This window comes from Strix aluco, chromosome 22 (assembly GCF_031877795.1).
Source record: "Strix aluco isolate bStrAlu1 chromosome 22, bStrAlu1.hap1, whole genome shotgun sequence".
NCBI lineage: Eukaryota > Metazoa > Chordata > Aves > Strigiformes > Strigidae > Strix > Strix aluco.
This window is the reverse complement of record NC_133952.1, coordinates 2,779,508-2,805,123: the sequence shown is the minus strand read 5'-3', so window position 1 is coordinate 2,805,123 and position 25,616 is coordinate 2,779,508. Positions and strand designations below refer to the sequence as shown.

Genomic DNA, 25,616 nt, shown 5'->3' with positions numbered 1-25,616 from the left:
CACATTCTTTTTTTTTTTTTTTTTTTTTTTCTTCTGCTCTCATTAATTACTTCCTCATGTGCTGGTTCCTGCCTGAGAAACACTGGGAATTTCTGAGGTTTTGACAGAGAGTACTCTGGAAAAGGTTAAAATCCTGGATTAGGGAATGTCTATCTGAGAAAGATTTGATTGACAGTTTCTGCGATCTAGCACTTCGCTCTTCTGCACTGTAGTAAACTCAGTTCTAGATTTAGCTCTGTATTTCTGCACCAGATCTAGGGGCAGATGGACAGTACAGCCCCAGAAAAGAGCCAGAGGGTTTGCTTCTTGCTCGTGCTTTGCCAGTACTTATGTTCTGTGGCCTGCTAGTGAGATCCCAGTAAACTGAGAGCTGATCCCACTTCCCCTGCAGTCAGTGATAAAATCCTCCACTTCGGTCCTGTTCTTCCACATCCAAAAAGTGTAAAGGCCCACAGCTTTAGCTACTCTTATAAGGTGTTTTCCAGTTTTTAGGAAAAGCTAAACTGCAGGACCCCAAAGAGATCAGGGTATCTCAGTAGAGCACTCATAATAAACAGCCAAAATCAGAGCCAGCTTGTTCATGCAGATGGGAAAGTAACAGCAATGAGATTGGGCTTCCTTATTCTAGGGAACATTCCCCCATAATTGAGGTCTCTGTTCTAAGACCCATGGCACAAATCCCCATCTTCAGAGAGTTCATTTTCATTGTGCCTAATTCGTATTTAATATTTTAGTCTGACCAGATCTTTATGCTTATCTGACTGGGATAGATCAGAAGTTCTCTTTGTCAAAGACTTCTGTGCACCAGATGAAAAGGGGACATCTCCATGATTTTGCAAGCCTAGTTTGGCTATTGACCTGCTATTGCACTTTTCTCTTTTAACCATGCATTCTTTCTGAAAAGGGATTGTCACATCAGACAGAGGCACTTTCTTGACACATCAGAGGGTACTTTCTTGAGCAAATTACTACAACATGCCACATCTCTAAGCGTCTACAGCCACTAGGCATGAGTATTTTCAAGAAGATGCAGAGGAGAGAAGCACCCTGAGCTAAACAAATTAACCATAGGTGACATCCCTCTTCAAATCCAACTCAAAATGCTTTGTGCCTTGGGGATTATCTGATCATCTCCTTTTGCCTCCTCTAATCCAATGGGTGATCACATCTGATGATAGCTTTAAAATAATAATCTGAACAAAACAAGCAATTCCCATGGGAAAGCTCAGACTGTATGTACTTGTAAAGAAAATGCCACTTTTTCCCCTGTAGAGCAAACCATGAGTATTAACCATCTGTGTGAATATTGCAGTCCTGGAAAGCTTCATCGTTTTAATCAGAGCTTTGGATTTCATAGCAGGCATTTAATCGGCTGTGGGAGTGTTTTCAGCCAGGTTATGTAAATGCTGTCGAGAAACCAAGTGTCTGAAAAAGATGCATGTAAGGAATGTGCTAGTAGGAGACAGAGGGGAGGCTTTATTTTTTAGGGGTTGCAGTTTCACACTAGTTTTTTAAAAACCTACTGATCAAATTGGCAACATCCAGAGCCCACTGAAATTGGCTGAGTGGGACACTGTAGTCCTACATCCTTCATGGGTCTTGCAAGCGCCTTCCAGGGAGACCCACTCTAGGAAAGGAATCTAGTGCATAAATGTTGGGGGGTATAAGCTGAGCAAGAGAGGAGCTTGAAGCAGGAGTCTGGTGTATGAGAAATGACAGGCACAAATATTTAAAATGTAAAGTTTTCTCAAGTGGGCATCTGTGCATGTATGTGCATGAATTTACAGCACTAGAAGTGTCTGTATGTCATGCACCTCCTGGAGGTGCCTGCCCTGCCACACACAGAAATTCCCAATTAATTTCTTGCAGGAGTGAAAGTGCTGTAAATTAAACAATTCCTAGGGGCAGCTCTCATCTCAGTCTCTCCAAGGTTAAGGGGTGGGAAAGCTGAACCATTCCTTCCTTCCCATAACAAGAAGTGACAGCTTCTAATTAGGATCCATTAGAGGGTGCCCCAGGGAACCGATGGGACCATTTTCCAGAATGTATTGTTGAAATGATTTTTTGTCTTAGAATGGCATGTTGGCTCAGCTATCTCGGTTATCTTCCCCAAGCCTACGTATATACTTTGAGTCATCTCACTGCTGTGCCATGCCTAAGAGAAATCGTATGAGATCTCACGAAATCTTGATGTTCTCACAGCCCTGTCAGACTTTAGGGACTAGTGCTGAGCAAACTGGGCATGAGAATGTGGATGGGGGGAACATAATAAGCATAAACCCTGAGTTTTTGAGGTACAAGTTTCTAGGGTCAAACTCATCATCTAGAAGAGTATTCCACAGAAACTGGAACTCAGTTTGATCTGTGCTTACATCCACAACTACTAGATTTGTCAACACAGCCAGCAGGCTGACACCAGTGGAAAGCCACTATCCATCTAGAGACTGTTGGTAACTTCAAGTTCACAGAACATATTTTAAGTATGGGACAATCAAGGTACAGAGCAGATAAGCTGCCTCCCTGAAGAATCAATCATACCTTACCCCAGTTTAGTGTACAGCAGTGTTCCCGGCCTTCAGGAAGAGCACAGCTCTCCAGTGGAAAGGCCAGAGAAGCATCTCACACCAACACTGCCAGAGATGCTCCAAAATGCATTCAGGGAGCTCAGGTAATTTTGAACCCACCTTACTGAAATCCACCCTGATGATTTTGACTTTAGTACAGGATCTAGGCTGGAAGGAACCTGTCCTCCATGCAGCTGAGATCTGAAATCGCTGACACATACGCAAGACGAACCATATTTGATAACGGCAGACACCCCTCGAGAGTGTCTTGTAAGACTGTTCCAAGATAACCTGTAATCAGCCATTCCTATTGAGAAGCACCCATCCAAATTCCAGCAGAAGGTGGCTGATGTCTGGATATTTTGGCATGTTACTTGGTACTTTCCTTAAAACATCAGCTCCCAGAGTCAAAGCATTATGAGAGAAACTCATTATTCTGTCAAAAAATAATCTATATTCCAAGCACTTATAGTGACAAAAAAGCTACACAATATGAACTATTGCATCTTAATTCCTCTGGAAAAAGAAAGCATATTTACTTTTAAATTCTACCTCATCTTTCACAGTTTGGACTGATAATCTTCCTGCAAAGAGGATACCTTGCCTTGAGTGAGAAGAAGCTGTTCTGAACCAGTCTGTCATCTGGGTTCCTTTTAAATCAAAAGCAATGAGAATTGGTTTCAAAGGGACAAAACAAAACAAGAAGGGGCAAAGAGCATATTCTCCACAGAAAATGCATCACAGTACACCTGGTGACTCCATTGCCTGTTTGTTTTCTGTGCCTGCAACACACATGAAGCTGTTCAAAAGGAAGCTAGTGTCCTTTGCATGCACAAAGTCTTTACTGCCTTACCAAGGTACAGACATTTTTATTAGATCCAGGGAACATTCTAAGTCCCAAAGGTAATAAAAATGCAGTTTGCCAGAAAACAACAGTAAACTAGCAAAGGTTTTTGGATTTGTTTAGGTGCTGCTCAACTTGCTGCTACTGCCTCTCTCAGTAAAGTTCCAGCATCAGCCCCCCTTTCCCCTGTAGAACAGACACCCTGGTATTCCTAAACCCTCCCAGGGCTGCTGCGTCTGGCACAAGGCTCCACAGCTTCATGCCTTTGGGGCTCCACTTAGGGTGTAACTAGCCTGTTCCCGGGGCTTGTGGCCTCCACTTGTGAACTGAAGGAATATGGGGGTTCTGACTCCACGCTCTGCTCAGCCCCGGAGCATCAGGCAGACAAGTCTGTGGTGGTACAGGCTCCTCTTCTTCCACAGTATTCTTCTGTCTCTGTATCAGGTTACAAGCAGAGATGCCAGGAGAAGTCATTGCACGTGGCTAACATGGATAGAGTGTTAACTGTCCATTCCAAAGAAGTATTAGTGGAAAAAGATGGTCGAACTGGAGTAAAGCCAGTGAGCCAGCGAGCGAAGCCCTGCCCACCCATGAGGCAGTCAGCAGTGGGAAGGTGGGGTGGGGGGGAGAGGAGGGAGGATGCTTGCTGAGCAGCAGGAGAAGAGCTTGGCAGGACTAATCACAGCCTGCTGGGCTCAGCCACAGATAAGAGCCTTCCTCATCTTAAGAGCGAAGGAATTTGTCTCCAGGATTTCAGTTTCCTTCTATTCCACATGGGCTCTGTTCTAGCTAGAGTGAAATAGGGCCATGGAGAGAGAGAATACTGGCACTAGCACAATTTTTCTTCCTATGTGACCACTGAGTTTATGAAGGCCAGTGTTGACCACTGATGAACAGCATCTGTAGAGCAGAGTTTCAGTCTCACCGTGTTCATATTCACATGCCATAACACAGCCTGATGAAGGACTCCAGCCATTTGTATGGCCAAGATAGCACAGCATTTTGCAATTCTTTACAGCACCTCTGTGATGCTGGGGTTTACTTCTTCCTTTTCATAAAGTAACCTAGCGAGGCACTATTCTACAAACTACAACAAAACATTGCTTCCTGGACTTATCTTGAAGTATATATTTCAGAAAGTCTGCATCAGCCATGCAATTCTGGATTGTGCAATAGTTTCTCACACCATTGGGAGGCAGGGTTCTGTAGGTACAGACATTTTCTTTGCTGTCTGTGATGTGTCATTTGTCACTGTACTCTTGTGGGGGAATTGCCAGGAAAAATAGGTCTTTTAAATTGTATTCCCATCTGACTGCTCGGGCTTGGCCCAGACTGGAGCCTAATGAGGCAGCCCACTTCTCAGATAAACAGATAACGGTGAAAGGAGAAGCCAGCAGCACGGAGCCAACACAGCACACTCAGCAGCAGATCTACGTGTAGACCTCTAGTTCCTCCTCCAGGATTTTCCACGGCATCATGCAGTGTCTTGGGACGACACAGAGATGTGAATTCTTCTACTTCATGATGTCACTCCATTGTTTTTCCATGGGAAGCTTCATGCCTGCACAAGCATTCTCTTGGAATCACCCAGCCTCGTCAGCTGGACACGGATTTTTTGTTTTGCTTTAGGTTTGGTTTTACGCTATCCAGATGTCCATGATATATTTTCAGCATCAAGCTGGAAAGATCACTTATGAGCAACTTAAGCTGGTGTCCCTGCATATTGGATGTCAGTCAGAGAGATTTCAATGTTTTTTAATACCCTGATAAGCCAAGAGTTTAAGTCATCTCTGTTTTGCCATTGTCTCTTAACTGTGGCCATCAGCAGACAGGATACACGTTTAGGGTGAGATTTTCTAAATTGCTTAATCATTGTTGATTTTAAATAGAATAGCCTTTTCTGAATCACGTATTTGTTTTTTCAAATTTCATTCAGTATCCCACTTTTCCTGCACAGAGATAATGGGAACATAGTCTAAATGTTTTTGCCAGAGAGATGCTTCATTGATTCTGAGGTCCACATCTGTTTGCAGAACAGCGACAAGAGGATCTCATCTACCACCCAGACTTACTATCTGGGAATCCTTGTAAGGTGGTTGTCTTCAGCAGCCTCCTTCCAGGTGTACATCTCCAGCTGGCATGGAATGGATACGTTTAATAGTAAGAATTCAATAGGGAGAACAACATGGAGCTATAAAAATGGAAATCAGCTCCTGTTCTATATTAACCTGTCAAAAATTCTCTCCGTGGCCAACAATCAAGTTGACACTAAGCTAATTACAGAAAGACCTCTAAACACAAAAAACTGTTACCTGCCTGTATTTCCAGCTCTACATGTCTGACCACCCCAGAAGTCTTAAAGTACTATTGCTCATTTCCCCCCCCGCACACATACCAGAGGCCGTATTTGGAGATAAAATCTGCAGAAGTGCCTGTTACTCTCATAGCTGCTGTGGCTGTACACACAAACAGCCAATTTGGCATGCAGGCACGCAGCTCCTGCACAAAAATGCATGTTCTAGCCAGAGCTGCCTGCAAACTCAACCTCAAGGAGCAATTAAGAGTCACATAAACTCTGTTTCTTACATAACACTAAATAACAAGCCTCATGGAAAGTGACTCTCCTGGCCCTGCTTATATGATTTAGACAAGAAAAAAGCCCCTTTAGGGCAAACTAATTCAAGCCCCTCTTCTCCAGATGACGAGGGACTGTTGATGGTTAGTAGACTGCCTGTTAAGACTTATTTCTACCTTGCATTGTCAGATACTCTGAGGAACACGGCACAGGACAATTATGCTGATACTCACGCTTCTTATCTCTGAAATTTTGCCAGTTACCCCCCTCTTTCCTCGCCCCTTGTTTATTTGCCTACTCTTCAGTTACCATTGGCATGTCCTCCCCACCTCCCATTCAGCACAAAGGTGCGCTGCAGTATCTCCTACTTCTTGTTGCAGTTTGCTCACAGCAGACTTTGTGTCTGGCACATGGCTAGGACAGAGTGAATGGCCACCCCCCGAATCTCTGCGGGCACCAGCTGCCCCACAAGGACAGTCAGACGTGGAGAATGGACTCTTCTGGTAGGGGAAAGAGGGAAGTGGCAAATGGTCAGCATTACAATGGCTCCTTCTTCAACAGCCTAGAAAACTCGGATGGTCCTAGAGCAAAGATGTAATGTTCCTTTTGATGAATCTCCCAGTGTCTGCACTGGCACGAGGGTTTCATGGCCTGGGTTTTCAGCTGCTGCGTGAGCCTATGTTTGCAAAGATCTCTAAACCTGCACTTGCCAGGGGCTCCCAGCCTTTGTTAAGGGCTGAAAGGGTGGGGTTGCTTTGTGCGCGTTTACTTTCAAAAATTCACATGGTTTTAAGAAAGGATCTGGCAACATTTACAGCAAGAGAACTATTTCATAAAAAGATTCTGTATACAGTATACTAAGTACAGCCAGAGAGGCATAAGGACCTAATTCCCCCTGGGTGTGGGGAGGTACAATGCCAAACATTTATTTACAGCTACACAGAACTTGACCTCAGGTACGTGAGTAAGTTGCTAAAATAATTGCAGCAGCAGAAAAAAGGAGGATTAGTTTCCATGTCTATTCTGTGCCTAGGACCAGATTCATCACTGGTGTAATCCCACTGATTTCACTGCGGTCACACTTGGGATGACTTTAGGATTTTGAAGGCTACATTAATGCAGCAGGATGCTGCACTCACATGCTTTCCCAAGAATTAGCATTCTGATGTGGTAGAAATTTATCCATAATACAGCACTGAGAATTTTAAAATAATAAAGAAGCAAAGATGCCTGCTGTCACCATTGCTAGCTAATTATAGCAGACAGACTTCCCTTGCAGAATTCCATATGCTGTATTAATCCGGCACAATAAATAAACCATATTAAAGAGGAAAGGCTGAGAAGACAATTCTGATTTGGAAATCCTCTAACCCTAAAGTTAGAAATATATGAAATGATTGAATGGCAATTTGCCTATTTTTTTTTCATACAGCTTTTTGTCATGCTCTAGATGTGCTTCTGTGGAAGTGGTGAGAAAGAGGGCAGGGGAAGAACTCGCTATTTGGCAGTTCATTAAGAGTTTCCCTATTAGACTCCTCCACTCAACCCTGGGCTTTAGGCACAGCCATCCCAGAACTCCACCAGTCTCCCACCTGCACTGCTTGGACACTTAGCAAAGGCCAGAAGACCGGATGAAACAGATTGATCCAGTCTTCCTTAATTTTCAGTGCTGCTCAGCACTGGAGGGAGCCTGTCTTAGATATTGTTTAGAGCAGCCACAGTAGGGAGAGGGGATTTCAGGTAGACTTCAAACAGCAGAACTACTGGCACAGACTATTAGCACTTGCTGATAAAGAATCAGTCCTAAAGAGCAGGGCACTGGCCACTGCTGAGTGTGAGCATCCAAGAACTTGTATCACTGCACTACAGAATCCAGAGCTGCCATGGGCTCTGGAGAGCCCCCATCTCAAAAGGGGTGGGGAGTTTCCAGGAAGGCAGCACTGGTGCTCTCAAACCCTTGCACATGACTTCTGTAGGGCCAGCTTCAGGTCACACGTCTCCAGATGGCATCACTGCAGCGTAGCTGGCCGACAGGTTTTTGTTTGCTAGCCAAAAGCTGGAGCACTGCTGAGGCTAACTACAGCTGTTTCCATGAAAGCAATGAGGCCACCCAGCCCGTATCCTCTCCGGAGGAGTTTAGTTAGAAGAATTTTGCAATGAGAGCACCACAGGGGCTCATACTGACCCCTCACATAGGGAGATGTCTCTGGTCTGTCACCTGCCCAACTACCCTTAATTATTCTTCTTGGTACATAGCACCTTTTGTTGGAGGGTGTGAAATTAGTCCTGTTATCCAGCAAGCTTGTTTTGCTGCTGCTTGAACTAGTCAGGCAATATCACCAGTGTTAACTCTGAAGCTGCCAAGACAATATTGCTGCTTGAACATGGGGAGTGGAGGGGACAGCCTTTGTCAAGATGTGATCATTTTGGGTGGCTGACTTCCTCAGCAGTTCTCAAAGAGTCACTTCCCCTCTTTTCATGCTCTTTTTTTCCACACTGAACTTCCTGGGGTATCAAGCCTGGTTAGTACCTGCTGCAGTAAGGCCTCGGTGTTATTTCAGGCTCCAGAACTAATGCTCCATTAGTTTCTAAATAAAGAACAAGTGCAGGTAACAGCATGAGACCTGCTGTAGTTTGGGGGATTAGTCTGCCCTGGCCCTCCAATATATTAAATCCTGCTAAAGCCTCCTGCAATAAACCATGCAAGGATTAATAATTGCCTCCACCTCCCAGTGAATCATGACTACACAAACCAATCCTTGCAAACAGTCCGTGAACCACATTGGATAGAATTGCTTGGCCTTAGTTCCTAGTCAGCATGGGCATTTGCAGACCCTTTACAGGGTGCTTTGGCATCAAGTCTCCAGATGTGATTTCTAAAGCTTAACCAATGCCACATTGTGGAGTGCCATATATCACAGCCCTGCTGCTCAGAAAAAAAATTAAAAGTAAATGGTTGCTAACATTTTCCTGATCCATTAGCTATTTGAATCACACAGGGCAGTAAAGTACTTGTTCAAATGTTGCCTGTGCAAAGAGTCATTGCATTAAAATGTGTGTCCCTGTAATAGTTGAAAATTGAAATAAGGCTAGGCTACAGTGAAGGAGAAAAGAAGGAAAAAAGGGAAGAATTTTTATGTGTGATAACACCATCAGAGAAGAGACGTTCAATTATTAAGATTGTTGCATGGTTTCTCCCTGCACAGAAATGGGAGAGCAGACTGGATCCCAGCGTTGGGCTGTAAACCAGCTGGTGCAGGACGTACCAGATCAGATGGCTTGCTTCTCTGAAGGAATATCAAATCTGCTGCCCTGTGCTCTAGCACTGGATGCACACTAGCACAGCTGGCTTCTCAGCTCCCTATGTTCAGAAGAAACAGAGCGTGCAGCCCAGGGTGAGAGGTGCAGTACCTCCACAACTCCCCCTCTCCTACCAGGACTTGGGTAGGACCAAGAGATCACTCTCTCAGGAGACAGATTCATGAATCAAGGAGATCCCAGACCTAGAAATGCAGACTGTACCTGGATCGGCAAGGCTTGGGCAGCTTTCAGTTCACAACTAAAAGATAGTCATCTATCTGTAACAATTTTATCAGTCCATGAGTAGCCAAACAAGTAGCTGAAATACGGTGCAAACTCAGAACCAAATCCAGATTAAACCAGAGCAGTGAAGCAAGCTGAGGAACTTCCAGGGCAGCAAGCAGTAGCGGGATCTCTGCATCTCTTAGGAAGCCACAGTGGATTAAATGACCTCAAATGAGCAGTAACTAATAACAAGATTCTAGTTTGAATCCATCTTTCACTATATTTCATTAGATGGGAACAGATGGAGGTAACCTGGGTAAAAATGACTTTACCTTCCCTAAAATAGCTAATCTTTCACACAGCAAGGCTGGATTTGTACAAGCCAACCTCAGCACTTGTCCCTAGACTGCTATTCTGCATCACCAAACTCAGTTTTACTTGTACACATCTGTGACTATCTGGTCCCTGCTCTTTGTCTATTGGTCATTTACACCACACTCGGGACAAAAATGCAGGAAGACTACATTTTGGGACAGCTCAATGCTGCTATTTTCTGCAGCTTCCAAGGACAGTGCACTTTCTCATTGCTGCCATGCACGCCCTTTATGAATCCATATGGTAACAGGTCTCAGGATTACACGACAAAAATGTTGAGAATTTATCTGACCGTGACTACAATAAGCTACACATCTATCCCGGATTTCTGGAGGGCCACACAGCATTCTGCCTTGTTCACTGACATTGCTGATATGTTCCTAGTGGGAGTGCAGTGACCCAGTGCACCACTTCTTACACAGCCATCCTCAGCGCTGTACTGGGACCAGGTCCGGATGCAAAGATGGTGCAGTAAAGTGTATGGGATAAGAGGGTAAATCCCCCTCATCTCATTTTACTGCTGAAACTGAGACAGAGGCTGTTTCTTATAGTGCTCCAGGGAACTGGATGAAATTTAGCAGCAGAGAACAGTGCTTCTCTGGACACCACTGGCAGCACAATTACACAGCTGCAGCCCCCAGGCTGAATACATGACACCATTATATTTATTTACCATTTGCCTTATTGATGGCAGGCTCCATTCAGCATATGCTTTGCAGAAATTTGTTAGCAATTGCTTTAAAGTTCCCCCTGAGATTTCAAATTGATGTATGAAGATCCAAGCTGTCTCTAGTACTTTTTATCACACTGATGGCTGCAAAAAGCAAGATGGCAAGGGACTGTCAGCTAAGTGTCTCAGTAGACTGTGCAAACACACATAAGATGGCTCAGAGGAAAAACTCCACCAAATTCAAAAGTTATCAGATTTACGTCACTGTAGGTCACACAAAGCTGGACCCGCGCTTTGCCTATTATTTATCAGTCACCTTATTTGCTTTTATGTTTATTGTATACAGATTGTGTTCCCAGATAGACACAGGCCTTTTAACATAAACATCTGTTATATAATTGTCATAGTAGCTTTGCCACTACTCCTGGCTTATTTTAAATCTTCTGTTGTTAGACCAGCTCCTGAAAGGCCAATGGCTCAAGACACCAGGAAACAGTTCCGTTGTTAGAATCTGAAGGATTCAAACCCTAAGGTTTGCATTAACTTGGAGTCATATTTTTTTTCCAGTTAAAAATGTGGATCAGTGCTAAAAACTGTTGTAAAGGAATAAAGAGGATTTCCCCTTGGGTTTGGATTCTATTAAGCTGTGGTTCCATTTATTTCAGAGGAGAGACCTAGATGTGGAACTGAACTTCCTCAAAGTTAATTCCCAAAGCTGGGTATTGGATGTAGGTCACTTTCTGGCTTGTTCTGAGACTCAGCTGAGCTAGAAACTGTTCTGTTTTCTCTAAGAAGTGGAAGCCACACATATCCTGTCTGTTCTATCCAGGTCATTGCCTCTGAAGGCAGTGCCAACAAGGTGTAATCGTAACATCAGTGCACATCTGCAACGTGTGAGCCAGGGAAAGCTGCTGTTTCCAGGCTTTGCTTTTAAGGAGACAATTCTCTGAACCAGTCTTTACACGTACAAATTCCCACATTAAACATGCAAAATAGGCACTGCAGGACATAGTTGTTGGGGAAAGTGTCCTTCTATAAATGACCTGAAGACACATTTTGGATAACTTCTTTTCCCCTCAGCAGTCAATATTTTTCTCCATGTTCAATCACCTTCAGAGAACTAGATTTCTGCTGCTGGTGTTGCCATCACATTGGCATCTACCGTCGTGGCCTAAGGTTCACAGGTGCCATGCCAGTAAGCTGCAAAATGTTAAGGAGACTTCCTCTGTAAAAAAAGGCTGGCTAATAGGGCTAAATCCATATAGCATGGCTGACCCTGAAGCAGCCTTCCGTGTCTGATGGAGAAGGTGCCTAGAGCAGAAGCCTACAGAAATAGTCCGTGAATATTTCTGTGTAACAGCGGCATCCAGTGGGCAAGGAAAGATTCCTAGTAAAATATTTGGAAAACTGGGACAGGGCCATGTAAGAGCAGAGGCTTCTCTCCCCTGTCCAGACCTATGCAACTCCAGCCCATCGCAGTAAGCACTATAATGTCCTCACTGAGCAAGAGACAGAGATGAACTCCAGTTTACTAGATGCCAGAGGATGCATGTTGTCAAAATGTAGGCTCAAAGATTCATAGCAACACAGGATCAGAAGAGGTCTCAAGAGGCCCTCCAAACCATGCCCTGTACACACAGTTATCAGTTCTACCCTGTCATTTCAGCAGTGTTTGTCTAACCAGTTCCTAGTGTCTTCAGGTAGAGATTTCATAGCCCCTTGACAGGCTTCTGCAGCATTTCATTAGCCTCAGAAAGTTTTCCCTCACATCCAACCTGAGTTTTCATTGCTGCATTTTGGCCCATTACTTTTTGGCCTACCCCCTAAGCACATAACACAGGTGACTTCTTAGGTGACTTCTTTCTTCTCAGTATCAGCCTTGTGCACGAGGACAGTTACCTTGTTCTTTCAAGTCCTTCCTTCTCTTAGATACAGCACTTCCTAGGTCTGTCTTGCCATTGTAAACCTCAAGGAAAACTCCTTATGTCCTGCAGACTACCTCTGGGTTATACATGCCAGGCTGGCTCATTCCTTTTCACAGATGCCGCCCCACTAGAAAACATGCATTGGAGCTCACACTTTTTCACACACCAGAGAGGTTTGCCATTTGCAGTATCTCTGGTGTTAATCACAACCAAAATACCACCTCTGCAAAGTGGTTATATATGAACAAAGGCAAAATCTCATAAAAATAATAACAAAGTTTTTGTTTTGGCCATGAACTAAGTTGCTGATGCTGTATGACTTTGTGTTTGCCTGAGAAGGTCACTTCACACAGTCTAACACAGTTTTCCAATTTCTTTTAAAGATTAGCCTGATACAACTTCAAGTCTGGGCATGCAAGCTCACATTTACAACAAGCACTGGCAAAAGCAGAGCCTGTTACCTTGGTATTTACCGAGTGAGCACAAAAGCTACTCTAAATGCGAATGGATCTTTTCAGACAATTGATGTTGGCTGTACTCACCTGTCTCTAATGTATTTCTGTGTTTATACTAACATATAAATCTGCCTGGTAAAAAGCAAGCTGAGGCAGAGCGCATCAGTGCATGCTTAGCTCCACTTACGACGTTCCCAAACACGTAACGGTGCTCATTCCCCATCTTCTGGCCAGAGGGTAAAATGCACCGCAGTTCTGGTCAGAACCGTCAGGTTCAATTCACTCATTTCCACATTTGCATTTGCACAATCACCCCAACATGTGTGTTTAAGTGGTCTGGCCAACATCACTTTTGCGCAACACGGAGGACAAGGGACATTGAGTCCTCCTCTTTGGCTTTTTCAAATGGCAATGACAAGCTTTTTGGACAGGTCCTTTGTACCCCACAGGTATAAAAGCTACTACTACGTGGTGACACTCTGTCTCAGAATTTTGCCCTCTTCAGTCTTCATAAGCTCCAGGCAACTCTGCTGCCTGGTGTCTTTTTTTCCTCCTTTTGAGTTTTAGGGCTCTAGAGAGTATTCCTGATGGGCTAGTGGGAAAAGGAATGGCATGTGATTTTTTTATGACCTTGCTGCTGTATTCTTGTTGTGAGTGCAGGGGTTTATGCTCTGGTTTTACCACACTGCAGGCCTTCTGGGTTTAGCACAAACTTATTGCTCAGTTTTACTGCTGTGGACGCCGTTCTTCAATATCAGTGCAGGCCACTCTTTTAACCCTTGTTCTGCTATGCCAGCCTACATTAGCAAAGACTAATGTAAAACAAAATTCCAATCCGTTAGCTTCAACAGAGCCATGCTGGACATGCCACCGAGCAACAGAACGGGACAGGCAAGCTTAGACAGTGTTTGCAAGGTGTCTTTGACCTCAGCAGGGGTAAAGTCAGTAGAGTGTGTCCTACCCCAAACACGAGAGATCCACATGAACAGGGTCAGCGGTATCACCAGCACAGAGATCATACAAACTCCCAAGTTGCCTCTGCCTCTTAGAAAATAAAGTCATTATAAAAGCAGTCGTACCTTATGCTTTTAGATTCACGTATGGTGGCACTGAAAGGTCCCAGTGGTCCCATGCAGGCAACATCTGAGCTGTGATGGTGCAGACAAGGCGTCCCCGGCGGAAGGCGTCCGAGCCCTCCTGGCTACCTGCTGAACAAAGACACGAGGGGTTACACTGAATCCCCAAATCTCCCTCACAGTGGACTAAGCCATCCTAAAACCACCCCAAAAAATCCAACAACTCAAACGTTTAAAAAAAACCCATCCTGGCGTGGATCCTGCGGTCAGCTATTCACGCGGGTTCCAATGCCCATTTTGCCCGCGCAAACAAGAAACGAGCCCCAAAATTTATTATCCTCGACACCACAAAGACGTCAGGCGAACCAGAAACAGCCGGCACAAGCGGGTCCCGCCTCACGCAGCAGCGCGGCCTTTGCCAGCCAAGGCGGGAGGGCCGCGCCGGGGCGAGTGAGGGCCGCGCCGGGGCCTTGCCCCGGAGCCCACCGCCCCATCCCCAGAGGCTCCGCGGGCGGGCCGCGGCCTTTACCGGGGCCTCTCGGGACTTGTAGTCGCCGTCGGGTGGCGGGCGGCGAGTGAGGCGGGCAGAGAACTACATCTCCCGGCGAGCCCCGGCGGCTGTCAGCGGGCTGTGGGAGGCCTGGGCGGGGCGGCCCCGGGGGAGCGGGGTCGAGCGGCGCCGCTGAAGCAGCACCCGCGGGGCGGCCGGGCGCGGCCCGGCTCCTCGGCCGCTTCCCCGGGGGTAAGAGCAGCGGCGCCGGAGGAGGGAGCGGGCCCGGGGCAGCGCGGCGGCGGGCAGAGCCGCCTCAGCGCGGTTGCCGCCGCCGGTGGGTGCGAGGCCGCCTCACGGCCTGGGCGGCGCTGAGGCCCCGCGGCGGGCCCCGGCGGTCTGAGGGGGCTCTGGGGCCGCCGCCGTGCAGGGCCTGAGGCGGCCGGTTCCCGGCGGGGCCCTGGGGGCGGGAAAGGGGAAGGATGGCGGCGGAGGGGGGTGCGGCCGGGCTTGGGACCGCCGCGGTTGCGGGGGCCGGTGCTGCGCTCGTGTCCCGTACGCTGAGGGCTCCGTCGGGGGAGAGGAGCCGGTGGCCGCTGGCTGCTGCCATGGAGCCCGCCTGAGCCGCTTCTCGTGTTTTCTCTCCTCTCCCTAGGCCGCTGTGGTGGGTCTGCTGCTCGGGCTCCTGCGCGGAGGATGAGGGAGGGAAGGAAGCAAACACAACCCTTGGCTAAGGACAGAGGCTTTCCGAAGGAGTATCTGAATTTTGTTCTCTCTCGGCTCTGTCAGGTACGTGCCTGTTTTGTCCTCTTTTTCTTCCTTGGGCTAAGCAGGGAATAGGTCTGCTCAAAGTGTCCAGTTTTCTTTCTGCCACATTTAGCCAGGGTTGAGTCTGTAGCGGGGTGTGTCTGCTTGCTCCTGCTCCATTTTTCTTTCTTTTTCTTCTGGATGGCGAGTGCTGGCTGTAAACATACAGCCTGGTTTCCTGTTCTGAAACAGGTAGTGCAGGTAAGCCCTTACTTGCTCGAGTGACAGCTGAGTGCTGAAACATTGGCAGCGATTCCTCGTGGGCATTTTGTATCACTGGAGCGTGTGCTGGATACTGAATGTGTCTCACAACTGAAGCACTTGTGGCTGTTTCTCTCTTGTGTTTCCATGATATTTGCAATCTTCCTGAACTGAGAAAGAGTCGTGAAACCTAGAGAAGATGGTGCACTGCACTGGAAAAACTGCATGTTTGTTCTGATTTCCCTGCAGACATTCAACTCCAGAACTTACTTTCTGAATGCAACCAATTCTAATTTCTACCTCACTTAGAAAAAAGTGAGCTCTGGCTCACCTTCATGGAGGTCACTTGAGCTTGGCTTTACTATTGAACCTTCTCTCTTTTTGGCTGAGAGCCTCATTACATATTCTGTTGCTATAGGAGGAGTTTATTTGGCTCAAATGGAATACTGTTTTTATTTCTGCTCTGTTCAGCAGCTCCTTGGCTTCTTAAAACTACTTCCTATGAAGAACAGTGCAGTTCATCCTTCTAGGTCCTTCCTCCATACTTAATTACCTGTTGACTTTTTCATCCGTGTCTTCAGGATATAGATGAGTGAATTGTCAAGGGATGCAGTTACTATAAATAACCCACATTACCCACATTGTTATGACTGAAATGATGTTGTGTGTCATGTTGATAATGGAAATCAGAAAGAGAAAGCTTCAATAGCCTTGGCAGAGCTAGAGAAGTTCTTGCCCTATTTTGAGCTTTGCTTTCTGCTCTGAGTTAGAGGTGTCTAGGTTTGCATCTGGAGCAGTTAACTTCCATTGGGCGGATGATGGTTCCCTTAAGTTCTTCCTTAAGGCAGCCACCTAACAGGGCAGTAGATTGGGGGTCTGGTGGCTCACACTGTAGTCCCAGCTCTATCACTGATGTGTCTTCAGTACCTGATGCCTGTTTTCTGTACTAATCTTGTGTATTTCTGGGGTGGAAGGACGTGAGTTCATTTAGGACTGGCAAGTGTGCCTGCAACATATTGACAAACAGTTACCTAGTTGTCATTTAACAGCGTCACCACTGGTTCTGTTTTCTTGAATAATTATTCTCTTTTTAGACTTCAAACAAGTAAATGTGTTTCCCATCCCTTTCCCTTTGCACAGCATACCTCTCTGAGTCACCAACATGAGAAAAGACTTCATAATCGTGTGATATTTGTGTTGGCTTAATTCTCTGCTTATTATGATATTGCTGTATAGCTTCATATGTTTTGACATTTATTTTGAATGCATGTTTGAAGCTCTCTGACTGTGAAAATCCTGTGCCAAATTAGTGTATAAAGAATCTGTTACTTTCCTGCTTTGGTCTGCAATGGCCACTAATCCACTGCTGGGACTGTTTGGAAGAACTGGGAGTCTGTGCATAGCCTCTTTCCTTTGACAGATGTCTTGGAAGTTGCGAAAACTGTGGAAGTACCACAGGTATGGTGGTTGCAATTGTCTCCTTCCATTTTTACTTGGAAAGGGGTATGTTTGCAGCTTTCTAAGCTACCTGGATCAACAAGCATGTGGCTACATGACCACCATGGGCTATTCAGAGCTGTGGCAGTTCTCTCTGAAACAAGCTCATCTCTTGCCACACATTCGTGTAGCACTAGTATTGGTTGCTTGCAGAGACTATGATTTTGCTGAAGTTGAAAGGCTTTCTCCAACTTGATAATTAATCTCTCATAGGTCATGTTGCCCCTGCCTGCCTGTTCTCATCCACTCTGTTTGCCTTCCTCATCATTTCTGACACAGAACTGCTCCTGGGCTCTGGCAGAATTCGGTTATGCTGAATGTGACCCTACCACTTGCGACAGTACTGATCATGCCCTTTCATTTTGAGTTGCTGTTTTCCAGGGATCCAGGAATAGAATGCAAAGTCCTCTGAGCAGACTATTTGAGTCCTAGTTGTTTTTCAAGGATACTGATTCATGGCTTATCAAGGGCATTTATGGAGGGGCCAGGGTGTTGTAATACAGTGTGCTCAGAGGGAGACTGATGCAAGTCCCAGTACACTCTCCCTAGAAGCTCTGGCTGGATCATTGGATACTCTTCTCTCCTTAACCAAAGAGTGAGAAAGTGGAGTCTCTTGTTTCTTGGGAGACTTACAGAATTTAAATATTTCTGTTCCCTCTTTTATGAGAGCTGTAGTGGTGCTTGAAGTTTCCGTCTTCCCACATTTAGACTGGCTGTATGTGGAAAATGGCATCAGTGAAGTTACATGTGTGCTAGCAGGACAGTAAATGGCTTGATCTTAGACCTCGATCCACATTCCTTGATGTGACCTCAAGGAATGCAAGGATGCATGCTGGATCATGGGTTGATACTTCCTTTGTGTTTTTTTTACCCCTCTGTGACTAGTATGGGCCAGGCTGTGGAGAACAGAACTTGGAGCTAGGCTATGTGAGCTTTGTTCCTGGCTCTGCCACCAATTCCATGTGTAACTATGGCTCTTGTTTCCCATCTGTGAAGTGTTCTTGCATTCTTTAAAGTGCTCGGCTACCCAGAGCTGAAAGATAACATGTACTTCTAGAATGTACAAACTTGCAAGTGAATTGGTGTACGTGCTGACCCTCAAACCTTCGTTAAGTACCAGGGAGGAAAGCAACAGCTAACTAACTACTCAATTCCTTCTGCTCCTAGGCAGCTGATGTCTCTCTAGCCAAAGGCATGTCAGGATAGATTAGACTTAAACCTTTTGATCTGCTTTCAGAGCACAGAAAGGGCAAGTTCCAGGCTGAAAACTGACAGGAGTGCAGTGTTGTCTGTTCTGAAAGCCTGAAGGGGAATCTGAAAGTTGGTAGGATGAGCTATCAAGGCTCATCAGAGATTCAGCAGGTTTTATGCTCCAGTTTGCTCTATGCCAGAGTCTGAAGTAGCTACTTTTCATTTTGAAAAGTCAGAGGAAGTTGTGTTCCTAACTCAGATGACTTGTAATCCTATTGTATCACCACTGCTGAGGGTACCTGTGAGCAGTCATATCATAGAACCACAGTACTGTTTTCTCCAACCCACTGTTCAACCACGCATCTACCAGCAGGACTTCAGTGTTAATTCCTCTTGATTTTTTTACTCCTGCAGTAATGTTAATCTTCTGATTCTGAATGACTTGAGGGGAAACTTACTGCCTTTCTGGACAGACAAGGCAATTGTGTAATTAGATTGGAGGATTATGAACTTTTAAGTGATTTAACCCAGATTTTCATGGTAAATAGGAGTTGATAGCTGGTGTGAGAGAGATGTGGACCTGAGCTTTACAGAGGGCTCAATACCATCAGCTCTGGGCCAGATGGTCTTGTCTCTGAGAAATATATTAGAGTAATGCCTAAGTAAGAACACAGTTGAAATCTGCTGCCAAGACAGATTTCTCACTGTTGGAATATGTTTCTGTGTGGTCCTCCATTTCTAGGTGACTGAAAATAGGTCTGGAAGGGATTTTGAGGAGGCCACCTAGTCCATCCTTTTCCACAAGGCATGATAAACTGCACCAAGACCCTTCCTGTTAGATATGTTGAGCTTGTTCTTTAAGTAGTGGACATTTTCTAGCTTCCCTGAATGGATTGTATTTGACTTTATTAAACTAATTTATTTTGTTTATATTGTGACTTTTGTCGGTGTTCTGAATGGGCACAAAAAGACCTGCTAGCCAGTGCAAGGGATGTCAGGTCATTGACCACTGACCTTTTAATGCCACTGGCCAGAAAGCAATGGATTCTTGGAAGGAGAAAGGAGGGGAGTTACTCAGTGCAATGCTTGCAGGTTTTTATTTGTTTTTCTTATACCACAGGGATCTTTTGTGGAGGGTATGGGAAATTTAAAATACCATTTTCCCCTTTTTTTTCTATGTAATGGGTAAAGACCTTAATTCATACTTAGCAAATATTAAAAACATCATCACCTGGTAGTTGTGTGTGGTTTTGGGTGGGGTGTGTGTGCATTTTGTGAATGTAAATTTAACTCTGAAATCTGCTATTGAGGAAAAAGTGGATTCTCATCCACTCCAGCTACTGAGCTTTTCAAGGCTTGAGGCAGCAATCTGCAAACTGTCAGGTCCAATTAAAGCAAATGGCTGGAGCTGTTTTTCTCTCTCCTGGAGAGAACACGTTCATCAAAAGCCAGAAGGAAATTTAATCAGGCTCATGAGCAATTATCTTGTGGGATGAGAGAGATCCACTAGATGCCCAGTGTGGACTTTCACTTATAATCACTCTTAATTCTCCAGTGGGCAGATGAGCACTGATCTCACCAATTTACAGCCTGAAGCTTTTGTGTTCAGCAGAAGCTGGTAGAGGGAGCTTTTGTAGGGTTTGACTGATGTTGACTTGTAAATCTGAATTTTGAACATCCCTGACCTGGCAAAAGTTGTTCCACCTCCGTGTGTTGTGGGTTAACCCTGGTAGACAGTGAAGCACTGCACAGCTGCCCACTTCCACCCCAGTGGGGTAGGGAAGAGAACTGGAAGGGTAAAATTGAAAAAGCAGGACTTCATCAGGTGTAACAGTTGCTTGGGAAGGCAAACACCATTACTCCAAACGCTGCCCCTTCCTATTTCTTTCCCCCCAGCTTTTATTGGTGACCATGACGTCATATCGGATATCCCCTTGGTCACTTGGGGTGAGCTGTCCTGGCTGTGTTCCCTCCCAAATTATTGTGCACCCTGCAGGGTAGTGTGAGAAACAGAAAAGGCTTTGATACTGTGTAAGCCCTGTTCAGCAATAGCTAAAACATCGCTGTGCTATCAACACTGTGGCAAGCTACTGTGAAGAAAATTAACTCTATCCCAGCCAAAACCAGTACACGGTGGTATACCACAACTTGTGTTGGAGGCCTGCGACAGCTGTTCATTTTTGGGTTACTGGTGGTGTTTCCCAAAGGTGTTGGCATTTGTATGGTTTAAAGCAAATACTGACCTACTGTGCAATCCAGTTTATTTCATGGGTCTAGTCCGTTAGTTAGCACAGAGCTGATTCGTGAAAAACACTGTGCTGTATCTTTGCTCCTGGTAGATTGTGTGGCTGATACTGTCACTTTCTGTCTAACTTACTTTGTTACTCATTGCTGACAGAAGTCCCTTTTCGGTCTATAGAGCTTGGTGACAAAATCAGTTTGGATTGAGGCTCTGCAGATGAGTGCTTGGTTTTTGAAGCAGGTTCACTTTTCTGTGTCCGTTGTCATCACAGGTGGGTTGAAGTTTGAGTAAAGTGAGAATTGAAAGTTCAAGGCCAACTCAGGTCTGATTTGATAGCTCTAGAAGACTGCAAGCTTTTCATACATGCCTTCACACCCAACTGGAAGAAGTTTTCTGATTAGTATATTTCTTGAGACTTCAGCCATATTGAAGCTGTGTTTTTCTTGAATCCCATCTGTGATCAAGATTAAGGAGAGGTGTCTTCTATCTGAGACTTCAGTTGTGGTGGTCCTGGATCTGAAAGTAGGCAGTACTTTTTGTCTGTTTAGTCTCAGAAGTATAGAGGACTTCACAGCGTTCAGGTATAACAAAAAAGGATTTGCGGCCCCAGTGTTTGTACTTAAACCCAAGAAATTTAAATTTTGTAACAAGGAGAATAGAAGATAACCCTGCAGGGTTTTTTAAATGCCATCACAGCCGTTGGAAGCATATGGGATGCTGACCTTCTTGGGCTGTGGAGACAGTTTTTTCCTCGTGCATCCTCCTTGCAGTCCAGATGATAGTCCAGTATATACAAACTGTTAAACCTAGAGCTGCTGCTTTCCCCCCTAAGGGACAAGTGGTGGTGCCTGTGCATTTCATTTTCTTGTTTGATATGATGCATTTTCTTCTTCTGGTGGTGTCTTTTACAGTATGAAGACAGCATGGCCTTGAGACTGAGTCACTCCACTGAGAATATTGTAATCTGGTGCTTCTGGCTCTGCCACGGACAGTCTCAGACGAGTCACTGAGTGTTCCTCTGTCACAGTCTTGGCTTTTGCCCAGTTATCTCTTGTGCTCTTCCTTAGCTAAGCAGAGCTCACCTTTGACTGTGTTTCATACAGCCTCTGTCTCAGTGGGCTTTTGTGTCCACTGAAGCTATTAGGTATTGCCATACTTGCACATAAACGAACCTGAAAATGTAAGATGTGTAACTTTGCTATAACTTCTTCCATCTTTAGGATCTATTCTGAGATTGATTGCCATTTTTTAGAAAACCGAAATGCTGGGGTCAAGCTTCTCAGAAGGGTTTGCACAAAACTGCTGTTATTGTATATTAATAAATTTGCTGGTGCTTCTTTTAGGCCTGCATCCTTTAACAAGGTGAAAGAATAGATAGTAAGCCAGCATGATAACCACTGAAAGGATCACTTCTACAACCTGAAAGGGAAGGCAACGTTCCCTTCTTGCCATAAGTACTCAGTGCTAGAATACAATCAGTATAAATTGAATGTAAAATTCAGTTTAGGCAAGAGAGATCAATGGGCTGGCATTTGTAAAGGACAAGTGTTGATTGTAGACATAAAATGCACTCAATGGGACCATCTTTAAGCATAGCTCCTGGCTAGTTATTTTTAGCATTTCCTCACTCTGTGTCCCAGTATTTCAGGATGTGTGCCTGCTCTCATACAGTGAAGCCAAAATGACAAGATATTAATCCCTGAGCAAAGGCATATTAATCACCTGCTTTATTCTGTTTATGTAATACAGTTAAATATACTCTGAGAGCAGGTGAGGTATGGAGCATGGAAATGGTTTAACCTCATGCAGGCTTTTTCTTGATTGATTGGTTTAAACAGCAGCAGCTGCCCCATTTCTAATTTTTCTCTGCTGAGAGTAATTTGTCAGTAGAATGGCTTCATTTATCTGCTATTGATATTTAAGCCACAGAAACATCATCTGTTCTTCTCTCCCACTCTGTGGCAGTGATGCTATTTTGCAAAATTTAGACTAAACAGAAATCCTGACCGCACAAGGAAAAGTGAAGTATCATTGAGACCTTGTGGCTTTGCAGTGGAATATTAAACTATTCACTTCAGCCAATTCTGCAAATCCTTTTGGTGGGCTCAGGGGGTGAATTTCATGGGTTTAGTCTAATTTCTAGTAGTTCAGTTTGTCACATAGTGGCTTCTACCTCAGAAGATCTTCTGTGCTGTAATTAGGCACTGTGGATTTGCAGTGTGACTGGGCTCTAGCCATCTTTGTGTTAGTCACAAAGATCAAGCCTTGGAAACTGCCTTTTCCAAAATGGAGAGTGAGGCCTTACTAGACTTTTAGTCTCGGTGGCTAAACAAGACCTGATCTGACAGTGCTGCTCTTTGTGTGAGCACAGGCTGTGGAATGAGATCTGGAAAACAATGAACAACTAAATGGGCCTGACTGCATGTTTTTCCACATCAAGAAGTGAGACTCGTACTAGTGCTGTGTTATGAGGTAGTATTAAAGCCCAGTGTTTGTGAATTAATGTATTGAAACAACTATTTTGAAAGCAAAGAATCTTTATCGTGTTAAAATTCAATATTAGCCCTTATACTAGAGTTATTTTTCCCATTTAGTAGGGTTTTATGTATAGGTGATAGAAGGCACTATTACCAGGGAGCTTCTTGGAAGAGGACTGCTAAGAAGGCAAGGGTTTTGTTTGAGTGGTGGGAAAGCTAGTTGGAAGTAAGAGACTGCCTGAGTTCAGGAGTAGATGGTAAACTCAGTTCTGAAGAAATGGGAGCGAATTAGAATATATATTTACATGGGAGGACTTTTGGGCCCAATACAAACAGACTGTGTAGAAAGCCAAAGTTCAGAGTAGACAAGGAGAGAGATTTGCAAGTGGTAAGCTGGGTATTGAACTGGAGTTGAGATAATAAAATGCCATGGAATAGGCAAAAATCTCCAGATGGGGCCCTTGCTAGGAACTGGAGATTGAGTTAATAGAGTTCAGGTGTGGTGGGAGCCGGGGAGGGAGCTTCTGGGTTTGGAATAGCAGGTGTGGGGGCAGTAGTGAGGGCTAACGGCTCCCAGCCTCACCTGGGGCTGGGAGGGGTCAGAAGCCACAGGGTGCTAAGTCAAAAAGGATTATTTACTGTGTGTTTTGCTGGTCTTCTGGTCTGCTTTCATTTAATAATGAATGTATTTGTGGGAGTTGTGTGTATACTTGAGAGAAATTAGACTGCACCCTGTTAGTGAGGGCATGTGTGTGTGGCCACCGCTCTGCTGTCCTGGGGCCTTACTGTTTGCTGAGGAGAAAGAAAAGTGAAGGGTAAGTCTGAATTTGAGTTTATTGGCATGAATACTAGCTTTGGTAATTAACTGAGCAGCTTTGAGCCTTGGTCAGAGGTATTTGATCATAGTTGTTGTCTGTTATTAAAGAATACAAAAGTATTTATATCAGCTTTGCAGGTAGGGAACAGTATTTAATTGTGTAGATATGTAGATAAGCATTGGCCAGGCATTTAGCTGTTCAGCTTGTGTTGGTTTCCCAAAAACACACTGCTTGTGTCAGGAAAGGGGGGAAAACCCTGTCAAGCCTTATTTCTGTAGGGCCAGTGCCCATAGAGTAGTGTGGAAAGCAGTACTGCTAAAACCCAGTGGCACAGCCACCGCAGAAGTTCTTAAGCCAATGTGAGCTGACTTATTTAACCATCACACCTAGATCTCTGTCTTATTTAACCATTACACCTAGATCTCTGTTAACCACTACACCTGGATCTCTGTTGATGTTCCTAGTACAAGGATATACAGAAGTAAATCTTGAAACTTTACAGCAGTGGTAGCTGATCAGTCTAAATGTTTAATGGCTTGATATGACTTTTTTTTTTTTAATGGCCCTGAAGTTCCCTTGGAAGCAAGGAGTTAAAGTGTGGTATGTGTGTGTATGGTGAGGGCTTAAAATAAAATACTTGGAGTGACTAGAAACCACTTTGGCTGCTTAATAATACAGAATGGTTGAAGAAACTGCTCCTGACTGAGTCAGGTGCCCCTCTGCTGCCTGTTAGTTGGGAACAGATCCTTTTGACCCCTGACTTGAACTGTAGGCCTTTGCACTTGTGTAGAATCCCCCTGCAATGAACAACGAGGCTCCAGGACCACCACCAGTGTCCTTTGGCGTCTGGTTGTTGAACTGTCTCCTGAGAATGAACAACATTGTTCTGATTGCTTGCTTGTGCTGCAGTGAGATTGTTCTGGATTTCTGCTGTTGCAGGCAGTGTTGATGTGCTCTGTTGCAGGCTGTCGGTGCTAGGTGTCTGTAAACATTTTATGAGGTTTGCCCAGTCTGCACTGGGATCAAGGAAGGGTAAAGCAAGTGATGTTTGTCTTGACAGAGCTCGTTGGCTTGCAGTTATTTTGCTGATGTTGAGTGAATGGTGTCTTTATGCACAGTGCCCTAGCTCTGCTTGGTGTGTTCACCTCTTCCCTGAGAGAGGTGAGCTGAGGATCAAATACCGAAGCACAATTCCTCTCATTTGCTAATAAAATTCACAGCTGGAATGGCCCTGGCATTCCTTTGTTCTGCTTATGAAGCCCTCATGAGCACTGATCCAAAAGGCTCATTGTGCATTCCAGTGATCCCTGTAAATATTTGCATTCATTTCATCTGGTTACTGCCAATTGCAACTATTGATGTTATGGCTCTGTTAGTTACACTGTTTTCCTAATCCTTTCAACGTTTTCTGTTGCTTTTCAATGGAAGAATCTCCTTGGCATTACTGTACTGCTATTCCTTCTGCCTTCCCTGTTTCACAAAGAATGAAAGACTGTAGAGGTAGCTGAGATGTAAGCTAACTCCCAGTCTGCTGCAAGTTAATTTAATAAACCCAAGCCTGTGTGTAGTTCTTGTGCTGCTTATTCACTATTTGTATGAGAGCGGAACTCAGGGCAGGAGACAGGGGGTCTCAGACAGGCTCTGAAACTCTTTAGGTCCTCTTCTAATTAAAATAAGCTTCTTGACCCACCTGTGAGTTGTGCTGAGGATGCCAAGGCTTTATTTTTCTTACTCATTGCGTTTTATACCATGTGCAAAAGGTCATGTGGAAGAATGGGTTTATAGTAGTGTCACAGAGGCAGCGTGAACATGATATGTATAGAATGAAAAATACTGAGTTTCAGGAAGTGTTGATCTGCCCATTTTTGTCGGGCAGAGGACAGA

At 44.9% G+C, this 25,616-nt stretch overlaps 2 protein-coding genes across 8 annotated transcripts in view; one reads left to right on the top strand and one right to left on the bottom strand.

The window, feature by feature from the left end:
• The window catches only part of LOC141933635 (uncharacterized), a 56,123-nt gene extending 41,600 nt beyond the window's left edge, over window positions 1-14,523 (bottom strand). The window contains exons 1-2 of one of the 2 annotated variants that reach the window (XR_012626157.1): window positions 14,376-14,523; window positions 14,013-14,141 (exon numbers count right to left, since the gene is read on the bottom strand). The gene's annotated coding sequence lies outside the window, so the exon portion shown is untranslated. The remainder of the gene's footprint in view (window positions 1-14,012; window positions 14,142-14,375) is intronic. The other variant, XR_012626158.1, reaches the window with a different exon arrangement.
• Window positions 14,524-14,630: 107 nt separating this feature from the next.
• MIB2 (MIB E3 ubiquitin protein ligase 2) overlaps window positions 14,631-25,616 on the top strand; it is a 50,970-nt gene continuing 39,984 nt past the window's right edge. For all 6 annotated transcript variants that reach the window (XM_074848446.1, XM_074848445.1, XM_074848443.1 and 3 more), the window contains exons 1-2: window positions 14,631-14,751; window positions 15,155-15,288. The gene's annotated coding sequence lies outside the window, so the exon portion shown is untranslated. The remainder of the gene's footprint in view (window positions 14,752-15,154; window positions 15,289-25,616) is intronic.